Below are 12,977 nucleotides of genomic sequence, written 5' to 3' on the forward strand. Positions count from 1 at the left end.
CTTTTCTCTCTCTCTTTCTCTCTTCCCCTCCCACAGCCAAGGCTCCATTGGAGCAAAGTTGGCCTGGGTGCTGGGGATGGCTCTGTGGCCTCCACCTTAGGTGCTAGAATGGCTCCAGTTGCAACAGAGCAATGCCCCAGATGAGCAGAGCATCACCCCCTAGTGGGCTTGCCAGGTGGATACAGCCGCATGCAGGAGTCTGTCTCTCTGCCTCCCTGCTTCTCACTTCAGAAAAATTTTTTAAAAAATTAGTAAACTGGAAGAAAGACCAGAAGAAACTAAATAGTGTGGAGCACTGAAAGACAAAGTGATGAAAACTATTAAAAAAAAAAGGTCAGAGATTTTGAGGGTACAATTAAAAAAATGTAACGTTTCAAAAGTAGAAGACAGAATGTGGCAGAAGAGATCTTTGAAGAAGTAATAGCTGAAATTTTCTAGAACTGACAGAAGATACTAAACCACTGAATCAAGGAGTTTATGAATCTAAAGCATGATGAAAAGAAACCCACATTTAGACACACAAGGCAAAACCTTAAAAAAATTAATGACAGTAAGAAAAGTCTTGAGAGTCATAGAAAAATGGGCAGATTATTTCCCAAAAAGCAACATGTCCTGTGACCCAGAGACTGACTATACATGCCCGAGTAACTTTTACAGTGTGTATTCTGCATAAGTAAACCTTTAAACACAGACCTAAATTCTGCCTGTGTGTTAGGCCATTTCAATGTGGGATGGCTTTCAGTGTTTATAAATGCTTTCTGTTGCTAAATCAGTCTCACAATTCTTGAGTCTGGTGGTGCGCTGTAAATCATACAACATTTGTATCATTTGCTGCTTTCTGTGGCAGAAATAGTGTCACCAAGGCTGCCTTCCAGTGACCAAAAGGTCATCACTGATCACAGAGCTGAGAAGCATCACACACTTGGCTATATTCCTGATTACGTCTGCTCTTGTCAAGGTTAAATGCCTTTGATTCCTTAGTTATTTCCCTCGTGTATTCAATTTCTTGTAGAATATTCATTCATTCCATGGGTACTTATTAAGGGCCTAATATCTGCCAGTAAGTGTTCTAGGAACAAAGTGGATAAAAGGTATCTTTGTGGAGCTCATGGTATAGCAGAAAGAAAAAGGCAACGGACACACCAGTAAACACACAATCTGTCAAATGCTGATAAATGATATGGAGAAAAGTATATGGGGAAGAGGTGGAGGGATTACTGCTTTATATGGGGAAGCCTCACTGGGATAAGACCATGTGATATATGTCTTCTCTGCTCTCACTCTTCATCATAATGCTCTTGATAAATTAGAGAGGAAAACTTGAATTTATTAAAAGAAAGCTGAATACATGAAAACTTTTAGAAGACCTTATGTAGAGTATATGCACTATAAGGAGATATCATTGTAAAGAAGAGACTGCAAACCAAAAGTGCAAAAGAACTGAGCCAGCTTTCAAAAATTGGAAGGCTCTAGTAAAATGCATGCATTTTCAGCCTCGCCGGCAGGATCAGAGAAGCCAGCCTTGAGAAGCTGCATCTGTGTTCCTGCACGCAGGCCTCCTCTCTGCTCAGTCCCTGTGGCCCGCGGGCTGTCTGCACTCACCCAATGTTACCGACCCAGCTCCTACAGCCTTTTAAATATGTGACCTTGCCAAAATTAATAAATAATTAATTTTAAAAAAATTTTATCATTCTTTTGTGTGTGAATTGTTTTTTCACTGTTTTTAAAAATCAAACCCATGATCAAAACACAAAAACCTTTAAAATAATATACTAGGATCCCCTGAAACTACTCTATGAGGGATTTCTAAAATACATTTTGAAGAATGATAGCATGAATATAAAACAGGTGTGTAAAATAAGGTAAGTAACTTTGAAGGGAAAAAATAAACACTGGGAAATAAAATCTCCAGAGTGTTAATTACTGAATCAGTAATTAAGATATATAACATTATACAGATACTCATCTTGTTCAGTGTCTGTTTTAACATAAACCATAAATTTTAGACAACAGTTTTTTCTTGTGATTGCCCTTACCCTATCAGCATTACAAAAATAAAATAAAATTAAGAGGCATTTCATACTTTGAAAGCATTCAATATGTATAGAAAAATAGGAAGGAGTTTAACCAAATTAATGACAAATTGATACAAGTATCTTTTCATCAATGAATGTAACATGCAGGTTTTCAAATTATTGCTCATCCAATTCAGATAAAACATTTTTTAAATTCACAGTTCTAAAACACAAAATAAACTTAAAAACCAACACCTACACTGGTTTGTAAAACACATTTGATGGATTCAGTTTATGAAATATCACCTTCCATCTGCCAAGACATATACTTACCTACTTCTATTTACAATGCTGCCTAGAAACTACTGTTAGTCATCCTAAATATTCTATAACAAAATAATTCCCATAAATCAAATGGTACAAATAAAAACAACTGATTTTGGAGTAATTCCTGGAGATAGTGTCACCAACTTTAAATATGATAGTTGTCTGTTTTGGAAGGAATAGGAGGATAAAGTAACTAAAGTAGATCTTACAACTAAAATTATATTTTCAATCTAATAGAATATATGTAAATGGAACTATTTAAATAAGAGATGTTTGACATATGAAGCTATTTTATATTAAACTCAAATTCTCTTCTCCTTCACTCTGCTATTTTTTAATATCTATTTCTTAGCTGTAGAACACACACAAATACATGTATTTGGTTGGTATTAAATCCATCGGAAGGCAATTTTTAAAAAGAAAGTCCTGTTTCATTTTTATAGTGTTTTTCTATCCAAATTTTACGACATTAGAGGACACTGAATTGTCCTCATAGGTGTGCCCCTCATATTATATTTTTAACATAGCCAAATATTCTAGATATCACTTTTGATGCCAGATATACATGATGAAATCATAATAGTGGATTTGTTGTTCAAATCTATAACTAAATTAAATATTTCTAAAAGGCAGAATCTGTCTATATCTAGAATTTCCAAAGCTTGAGATATTCTAATTAATCCAAATCCTTGTTATCAGCTGATGAGTAAATACACCAGCATGACTACATGCACCTACCTCTAAGATGTCACTGGTTGTATGCTTACTGGCTGCTTGTGATATCCAGGGGTGTGACAAACACTGAGACTAGAACCGGAATCGAGACTGGTGTCTGTCCTCAGGAAACTATGGTAATGTAGTAGTGTAACGCATGCAATAGCAGAGTTAACCATCCATTCATTCAACAAACTTACTCAAACACCTAAGGCAAGCCAGCCTCAGTGCTGGGCTCAAAGATTCCACAAACAAAGACAAATCTATGCCTTTAAGGATTTCACAGTGTTGGGAGAAAAATCATTATAGTAATTACAATGTAACTGAGAAGCACTAGATAAAGAAAGAATCCAGTCCATACAAGTGACATCCCCCAGGAAATAAAACCGAAGCTTACCCTGAAGGACAGAGTGGACAGAGGCACTCCAGGCTAAAAAAAAAATCATGTACAGAGGTAGGAGAGCCTGAAGGTCTGAATGATTTGAGGTTTAGGATGCTGAGTCCAGAGTCTAAGTGACTGGATGGTAGGAAGGTGGGGCTTAATCAGGGAAAACTTGTATTTCATGCACAGGGTATATGGACACTGCCCTAGGAAATAGGAAGTCATTGAAAAACAGACAGTGACATAATCAGTGTTTTCAAAAACATCTTTTAGGGAGATCGTGTAGTTGAGGAGAGAGAGAGAGAACACAGACAGGCAGTAAGAATGGCGTGAAGAGAATGGTTAGTATCGAGTCAATGGTATCGAATAGAATTTAGTGATTAATTTTATCATTCCTAGGTTTCCTGCTTGGGGGAATAAAATGTACAATTAAAGTACTTCTTCTGGAAGGATATAGGTTGAGAAGAAAAGGTGAAAAGTATGGGTTTGTATAAGTTGAGTTTGAGATATCCTTAAGAAACTTAGATCAGGACGCACCAGAGCTTGTTGCATTAACAGGGCTGGAGTTTAAGGCCATGGAGGACGAGGCAGGAAATATAAAATGTGAATCGTGAGCATTAAGCTGTGGTTCAAATCATCCTAGCAGATGAGGTGACTCAGGAACGGGGTGTGGCATGGGGATGTCACAATAGACAGGCAGAGGAAGAGCATCCAGAACACGAGAAGGAAAGGCTTCAAATCTGCCAGACAAGAGTCAGGAGAATGACATCAGTGGACAAGTAGGAGGGAAATTTTAAGAAGGAAAAGTGTCCATTGCTCCTGGGATGCCCAGCACACTGAGTGGTGAAATGGACCAGAAGTGTTGTTACACGACTGCATCACACCAAGCGGCCAGCAAGAGAGAACTGGTGGGAAAAAATATAGGCCATTTGTATATAATGCAGCTATTTCAAAAATCACAAAAGGTTTCTATGTTTTTATATGGGGAAAACATTTTCCTATTGGGGGAAGGGGAAAAGGGTACACGAGGAAAGGGGTAGAGGTTTCCAGACAGCATGTCTGCAGTGAGCTTGTCTGTGTAGCTAGATGTAAAAAAAATAGCATTGGAAATAATGGAACTTATCATGTATTAAATTGGTAAAATAACCATAAACAGAAAAGATTGGTTTTAAGTGACTTTTGGATTTGTGATGGACTTTTTGGGATCAATTTTGAAAATTTGCATATCTGGTTACAAGTAAGAACTTACTGAAATATAAAGGTAGAGCCAAACAGCTAACAAAACATGCTGCAAAACAACACATATATTGTGATCTCATTTTGGCTAAAAATATATATTCACAGCTTATCAACCTTCACAAGTGCAATGGTTAGATGGAGTTTCAATTTTTAAAGTTTTGCTTTTCTCCATTTACTAGATGTTTATACCATACATGATCTGTTTTTATTATTTGGAAAAGGCAAGCATCTCTAACTAGTTCACTGGTGACCCAGGATGTGGGAGACAGGAGCCAGGGTGCCACAGGGCGAGGAGTGGCTAGGCGTGGATGCTGCTGGAAGTGTGTACTACTTAGAATGAGTCAGGCCCGTGAGAAAGCAATGAGAAAGGAGAGAAATGAACAGCAGTCCTTCTGGGCTCCGGGCAGGCATTCTCTGCCACAGAGTTTTGGCACTGGCTTTCCTGTCTCTAGCGATGCTTTCTTAAAGACAGCCATGTGACTCGCTCAGTCACCTGGTGTCAGTCTGATTCAGAGGCCTTCTTCACACTGAATCCTGTTCCAAATCACAACACTCTTTTCCACCCCATTACTTCACCCTGCACACACAGATCTCCTAACCTAACTGTACATTTTCCCATGTTTAATTTTTTATTGTTTATTGCCTATCTCCTTCACTGGCATGTAGACTCAACAAACAGAAATTATTTGTGTCTGCTTTGTACTCTAGTATACGTCTCCCAAGCACCTAGAACAGTGGGTGGGTACTTAGTGTCACTTGATAACTATAAGAATTAAAAGAAGGGTTATTTAGGATTGGGAGAGACTTGATCCTATTTATGTGTGGAAGAAAGATAAACCCAGTTAATGAACTTCAGGATGACAGAAGCAATCCTTATGAGTTTCCCTTTATATACTTCTACCGTGTACAGAGTGCACAAACAGTAGTGAGCAGATAAAAGCTGTCTGGATGTCTTACAGGGCAATGAAAGGGTCAGCTGGTCACCCCAATGTGTCCTTGCTCTTTGGCCTTTATTTTTAGTGATATAAAAGGCATCAAGAGGAAAAACAGCAACGTAAAATTTTGTCAGTGCTTTTTCAAGGAGAAGAAAACCCCGTTGCTTTGTAAGCAGTACATTTCAGAAACACACACTGGGCTGTTACTGAACAATCATGGAAAAGCAAAGGGCCAGTTAATTTTATTTACTGAAATGGTGTATAGAACAGGCTGCACCTACACAGTACAATAAAGTACCAGTGGGAACTGCCAGAGAAGTCTACTTGTAAAAACGGGTTTGCCACGGGGCTTAATTTATTTCCTTTTACAGTTTAATATTTAATAAAGATTCAGCCAGTGGTTAACAAAGAGAGAGAGAGAGAGAAGAAATTGTATTAAGTTAAATTCAGCTCAACAAAACAAATCTTTATTAAGGGCATCAAAAGGCCTAGAAAAAAACTAAAGCCATAAGGATGATAGCATTCTCAGTCAAGATGAACACAAAGCAACTGTAACAATAACGACAACAGAAAAGTAAGAGTTTGACTTATTCCTGTTCTCCCAGCACTTTTCTAGATTCCAGCTCCTGAGTTTGCTTTGAGCCTCTAATCTTTCTTGCCTGTTGACAGTGGTACTTGTAGTGCCTGAAAGTCCTCCATTTCGCTGTTTTGTTTGATTGTTTTGGGATTTACTTTTAAGTCCCTTATTGAAATCTGGATCTTAATCAAAAGTGTCTGAAAAAAACCCCTCTTGCCTCAGAGAATCATTCTTAAATGATCAATGCACCATTATACACAATGTTTGTTTTTGTCTTGGCCTTTGGGGGGGGGGGAGGATAGTCTCACTCATTGTATACCACTTATACCATGATTTTTTGTTTGTTTGTTTGTCTGTTTTTTTAAGTGAGAGGAGGGGAGATAGATAGACTCATAGAAAGACAGACTCTCATATGCATTCTGACCAGGATCCACCCAGCAACCCCTGTCTGGGGGCCAATGTTCTGCCCATCTGGGACCCATGCTCACAACTGAGCTATTTTTAGCACCTGAGGCAGAGGATCCATGGGGCCATCCTTAGCACCCAGGGCCAACACGCTGGAATGGATTGAGCCATGGCTGTGGGAAAAGAAGAGAGAGAAAGAAAGAAGGGGAAGAAAGGGGGGAGGAGAAGCAAATGGTCACTTCTTCTGTGTGCCCCAACCAGAAATTGAATCCAGGACTTCCACATGCCAGGTCCACTGAGTCAACTGACCAGACTTATACCATGTATTTAATGTTAAAATATATACACTGAAAAGGCTTAAAAATAAGCTTTACACTTACATAGGGACATATTTGTATTTAGTAAGCTGCAATTTTAGTTTATTTTAAAATACGAAAATTATAAAATGGATTATTTTGAAATTAGAATCAAAGGAGCCTAACTTTAAAAATCTGAATAAAAGTTCAGCGGTCTCAAGAATGGAAATAACACAGAATCTCACTTTGAAAGGACAGAAATAACAAGAAATAGAAACATTATACTTCACTGGTAAAAACAACATCTTACACAGGACCAGTGGTTTTCAAACAGTGTGTCTCAAGAATTTTTAAAACACTCAATACCTGACTATTTAGTTAGGGGCAGTGACATCTTTTCCCTTAGACTGTCAAATAAAAAAGTGACAACAACCAACACAACAATAGCTATCTAGTGTGAGTGAATCAAAATCATACCTATTTTCTTTTGGTAAAATCAGCAAAAAAAAAGTCTATATTTTTGTGTGCTGTATATTTTTAGACATTAGTTTACATGTGTCACGAGATGAACAAGGTTGAAAATCGCTGCCTAGGACTGATCATAAAAAATGTTTTGATCAGGAAAGAAAAAAAAACCCTAATGAAGAAGACAGGATTAGAAAACTTGTTAGTTAAACATTAGGGAGAATTGCCCACATAGTCAAAGAAACAAGGAAATCAAAAGCATGTGTCACTTTATTCTATTGTTTGAAGAAATCACAGGTACACCAAAGTTGGTATCCCTGTGTTCCAGTCTCTTGAAAACTCCCATTTTTGTGCTCTTCTCATTGAGGCATATTTGTCACTGCCACCTGCTATATAGCATTTTAGGCAAGCATGGTAATGGTAGATCCAGGCTTGCAGAATGCCAATGAATGGACACAGGATTGCCACAGAGCAGTGACTGACACCCTAAGAGCTCAGGGGAGTAAAAAATCATTTTAGATTACTGTTTATTGACTTTATTGCTGTGACAATACACCTAATCATTCCATGTCATGGACAAGTTAATGGATGATCTGAGAGTCCAATCACACTCCAAGGCAATGTCAACATGTAGGGAAAACCTGGCTAGCCTGTAGGAGAGGCAGATTGGGTTAGTTATCTAATAGAATCATAAATAGATTTTAATAGGTCACATAACCTTCCATATTAGAAAAGGTCCATATCTACTAGGTATGAGAATTTTGACCCACTTACCAGAACCTTAGGCATATCCAGGTCAGTCAGTAGTTGGTACTGTAACATTCTTGGATGTTATAACAAGTTTGCCCCAAGAACCAGTTCTCTGTGGAAACAAGTCAAGACCTGTGCATTCCAATTTCTGCCTTTTCCACAAGTCACACTTGGGTAGAATCTATATCTTGAATGGGACTCTGTTGACTTCAGAGAATTCCAAGTTAAATAAGACACTGCCACTGTTGCCCAAAAGCTCATAAGAACAACATCACATCATCACAATGTAAATGGATGTTATTCAGGGAATCATTCCAGAGACTTTAAGGTAATAAAGGACAATATTTTTCAAGTTTTTTCAAATAATTTGTATGAAGAAAACTGTCATAGGCATACTTGTGTCTAATTTGGCATCTATAAAGGTAGTGATTAAAGCATAATCACTCCAAAATTTAGTATATAGGTAGCTCAGGTAATTTAGCTCAGGCAAATGCATTCATTTCCATGGCTCAAGCTATAATCAATACGCTGACATAGACATTTCTAGCAGGGTTCCTGATATTTTGATTTGGCCCTTTTGAGCCAGCCTTTAAAAAAATTTTTATTTTCACTGTTACAATAAGTCTGATTGCCAATAACATATCTATTAATGTACAAAAGGATTGATAGAATGACGTAAACTACATAAGCTACAGTTGCTCCCTTTGAGGGCAATTTGCTCACAAAAACTAGGGGGTCAGGGACTGTGCTCCCGTACTTTCAGCCTTTTGTACAGTGCATTTTCACCAATGAAATAAAAGTTGGTTTTGCATCTCGTTTGCATAATCAAACAACTTTCTTTGACTTGTTTGCTTCCCTAATGTTCTTCTTGTTTAATAAAAAAAAATCAAATTCCTTTTTTTTATTGCTTCATATTCATTTTGAAATATCCCCTAATTTTTGTAAGCAGTATATTTCTCTTCCACTAGCCAATACTCAGTCCAGAAGTATACAAGAGAGTGTTTTAGGCAATATTGCAATAAAGAGCATAAAATTAGGCACCGGATTTATAATGGGTTCAGATCACTTAGAATTACAGAATTCAAGGACTGAAATGAAAGAGGAGAGAGAAATGCAGGAAGCATAAGAAAAAAATAAATAGATATCTTGGGTTTTTTGGTTCCATTCTTCCCTACTTCTTCAGAAGAGCAAAATTTTATCAGCGAATATGTAAATAAGCTCTCTTACATGACAATGGAAACTCCCATTATCCTGAGTGTGCCTTTCAAACCATTACCTAGGTCCTTTTATCTTTACCAGACATCTTTCAACAGCTGTCTCCCACTTGATTTGCTTCTTCACTAACATCCCACAAATGGGAACATTGCATCTACCTACATTGCTCTCCTCAAACTGTTGGCATGAGGAGCACAGACTATTTCTCCTCTGCCAAAGCCAGTGGACACGCTTTTTAGTCTATATCTTGTTCAATATTTTTGTCGCATTTTGGAAATAGTGACTGTATAATCTAATTTGAAATTCTATCCTGCTTTGCTTTCTGGGACATCCACGTCTGGCTCTCCCACTTTGCTGCCCACTTGGTCGTTGGGCACCCTTTCCTCCATCTACCTTTAGGGTTCCTGTCTCAAGGTTCCTCCCCGCATTAGCTCCCTGTCTCTTCCCTCTTCTAAGTTGCAGCTCAGGTAATTGCATTCATTTCCATGGCTCAAGTTGTAATCAATACGCTGACAGACATTTCTAGCAGGGTTTCTGATATTTTGATGTAGCCCTTTTGAGCCAGCCTTCAAATTTTTATTTTATTTTCACTGTTACAATGCTCAAACTGGCAGTCTCATCTTATCCCTGGGTTGCATCTTATTACATTAGGCATGCATTATTGTTGAACACTAGTCAACCATCCAGAAACAAATAGTATATATAATAATTAAAGAACTAGTTTCTAAAAAAAAAAAAAAAAAAACAGGAGAATTCCCAAATCCCTTTATGAAGCTAAAAAAATCTGACAAAAACAGCCTTAGCTCAGTTAAATATAATATGAAGAACAAACACATACCATTTGTAAATGTAGTTGCAAAATTCTAAGTTAAATATTAGTAACTTGAATTTAGCAGTATGGTAAATTTTTGGTTTATTTAGAACTGCAGCGAGAAAAAAAACATGACTATTGTAAATAGATGCCCAGTAGTTATTTTGATGAGATTTAAAATTCATCTTTATAGTCAGGCCTGGAAAACAAACAAATCTGATTTAAATGACAGAGTATTCATTATAGCTATTTTTCCACTGGATGGGTAAAGGAACCTTCTCTGGATACTAGTTTACCTAATATTTTCAAAGAGTCTATCTAGATGGCTTAAAATTCCAGGTTTGAAATACATCTCATCCTTTCCTTTTCATAATATTCTTTTTTTCTCTCTGAAATTACACATCATTTAACATCTGAGCTTCCCATCAGACTCTCTCTGATATCCACAATGTGTAGCTGTGTGTGCTGTGTCCACGAGCAGTTACAGAATTTGTGGGGTCCTGAGCAAAGCGAAAATGAGAGTGCCTTTGTCCAAAACTAATTAAGAATTTCAAGACAACGACAGCACAGCTTTAAATTAAGCAAGGAGCTTTTCTAAGCACAGGACTTCATGCGATTACACAGTACACATGCCCATAAAAATGTCTAATTTGTGTATATATGTGTGTGTGTGCTCGCAATATGTTGAATATAATGCCTGAAAAATTGTCATAGGAACTTCAGAAAGTATCTGTAGCAGAACAGCTAGCATTCAGATCTCAAACTATCAAGAATAATTAGAGTTGGGCAAAATCATTCAGATAATTCATTAAGAAAATATTTTCTGGTTATCATTAATTGACTATTTTGATTAAAGACTGTGGAACATTAAAAAAGACATTGATTAGCCTTTAACAATTCTCTCTTTAGGTTGGCTTTTCATAGAGTCTTATTTCAATTTTTTCTAGTGCATTGGATTAACCATTTGGAGAATCTTTTCTTTCCTCTTATGATTCATAAACTTTATGTTCTGTTTCCATGTTGACTTTTCTGCACAATTCACTGAAGTCATGAGTAAACATAATAGTAACCATGCCATTTCTCCAATCACAAACATCAGCTTATAAAAATTCACGAGACATTTTATTCTTGTCCATCTGCCTTAGGAAAAATAGTGTTCAGTTTACCAAAATATCAGCCATTAATTTAAGACTTTATTTTGGAATTTTATTTTGCAAATGGTATTAATTCTCTGATAGAAAGAAATATAACTCGATGTGGCGAGAGCGTGCGCCCACTTTCATACAACGACACAAATTCCCAACCCTTTTTGAGTACTTCTTGAAGTTGCTTCTTCACATTTGGGGTCGGAGTGAGGAATTTCCATCCTGGTTGGGGCTCTGGATAATTTCCCCTCATGTTTCCCCAAAGTTCACTTAGGCACAAGCCCTCCGGATACCAGGATTTTTTTGTTGTTGTTGTTGTTTTTGTTGTTGTTTTTAATTTTTAGAGAGGAGAGAGAATGAGAGAGAGAGAGAGAGAGAGAGAGAGAGAGAGAGAGAAGGGGGAGGGAGGAGCAGGAAGCATCAACTCCCATATATGTGCCTTGACCAGGCAAGCCCAGGGTTTTGAACCAGTGACCTCAGCGTTTCCAGGTCGACACTTTATCCACTGCGCCACCACAGGTCAGGCCGGGTGCCAGGTTTTATGGTGATTGCATAAAAAAGAAAGGCAAATTTCCTCTTGAGGAAGTTATTGACAGATGCTTTTTTATCTGTCCCTGAAAAGTAAAAAAATAAAAAAAGAGAGAAAAAGAGAAAAGAAAGAAATGTGCAGGCCATGTGCAATTTCTATACCTCAGTGATGCCATCAGGAGTTTTTAGTAAATAAATAACCAACGTAAGTCTGTTTAGGTAGAGAATTCCCTTTTAAAGTCCCTGCAGCCTCCTCCTGTGTCTCCACTGCTCACCTCCACTCCAGGTTCCAGTCACATGGGCTTTGCCCTCCCCTTCCCTCTGCTGTTCTCATTCATTCCTCTCCAGTCAGTCCTGTTTCCCTCTGCACTCATATCCCTTCTCTTTCCCACATGTTCCTGTGCACACCTTCTCACTCAGTTGCAAGGGTGCTCGTTCTGTTCCTGAGCAGTGCTGTGTGAACTTCTGAATGGTGTTAGATACTCTTCTTAGTAGAAAGAAGCTTGGCTGGGCTGGGGAGAGATCAGACCAGTGCGGCTGGAACCACAGACGGATGGAGGGGGCAGCAGAGTCTGGGTCACCAGGGTCTTAGACCTGGGACAAAGGGACATGCCCAAAGCATGGTCCCAGGGAGTGGCAAGTGTACATCAGATATCCTGCCGCCATGAGGAGAAGTAGTGATGGGCAGGAATGAAAGCTGGCCACCCATTACTACAGGGTGTTAACGGTTTGCCCAGAGGCCATGACCAGAGCACACAGACAGACGGGGGTTTATTGTCAGAGAGAACTGAGGACTTGCCTGTGGACTGGATGTGGGACCCGAGACCAGAGAAGGAGTCGGTGATCAGCTTCAGGCGTGAGCAACCCCGTCTCATTCTCTAATTCATTGTTATTCTCTTCCTCCCTTCCCGCTCTTCCTCTTCCTTCCCACCCGAATAGAATCTGCTGTGCTGTTCCTACCCCCTGCAAACTCCTCTTCAATCTCAATTTAGAATTCACCACCTCCAGATTCATTTCCGGAGGTCCTCACTCTCGCAGCAGAGACACACTCACATGACACATGACCTGGCCTCCTGCTGGCATCAATTTACATCATTTGTAAGGACTTCTAACACAGGCTTCCACACATGGACTCCAAAGCCAGAGTGGGGCGGGTTTGTGTACAAACTCCGG

The 12,977-nt window shown here is 38.5% G+C and overlaps 1 long non-coding RNA gene across 2 annotated transcripts in view; it reads right to left on the reverse strand.

Moving 5' to 3' along the window:
- LOC136401127 (uncharacterized) overlaps positions 1–12,977 on the reverse strand; it is an 87,563-nt gene that overhangs the window by 72,879 nt on the left and 1,707 nt on the right. The gene's annotated exons all lie outside the window — the stretch shown is intronic.

This window comes from Saccopteryx leptura, chromosome 3 (assembly GCF_036850995.1).
Source record: "Saccopteryx leptura isolate mSacLep1 chromosome 3, mSacLep1_pri_phased_curated, whole genome shotgun sequence".
Classification (NCBI taxonomy): Eukaryota; Metazoa; Chordata; class Mammalia; order Chiroptera; family Emballonuridae; genus Saccopteryx; species Saccopteryx leptura.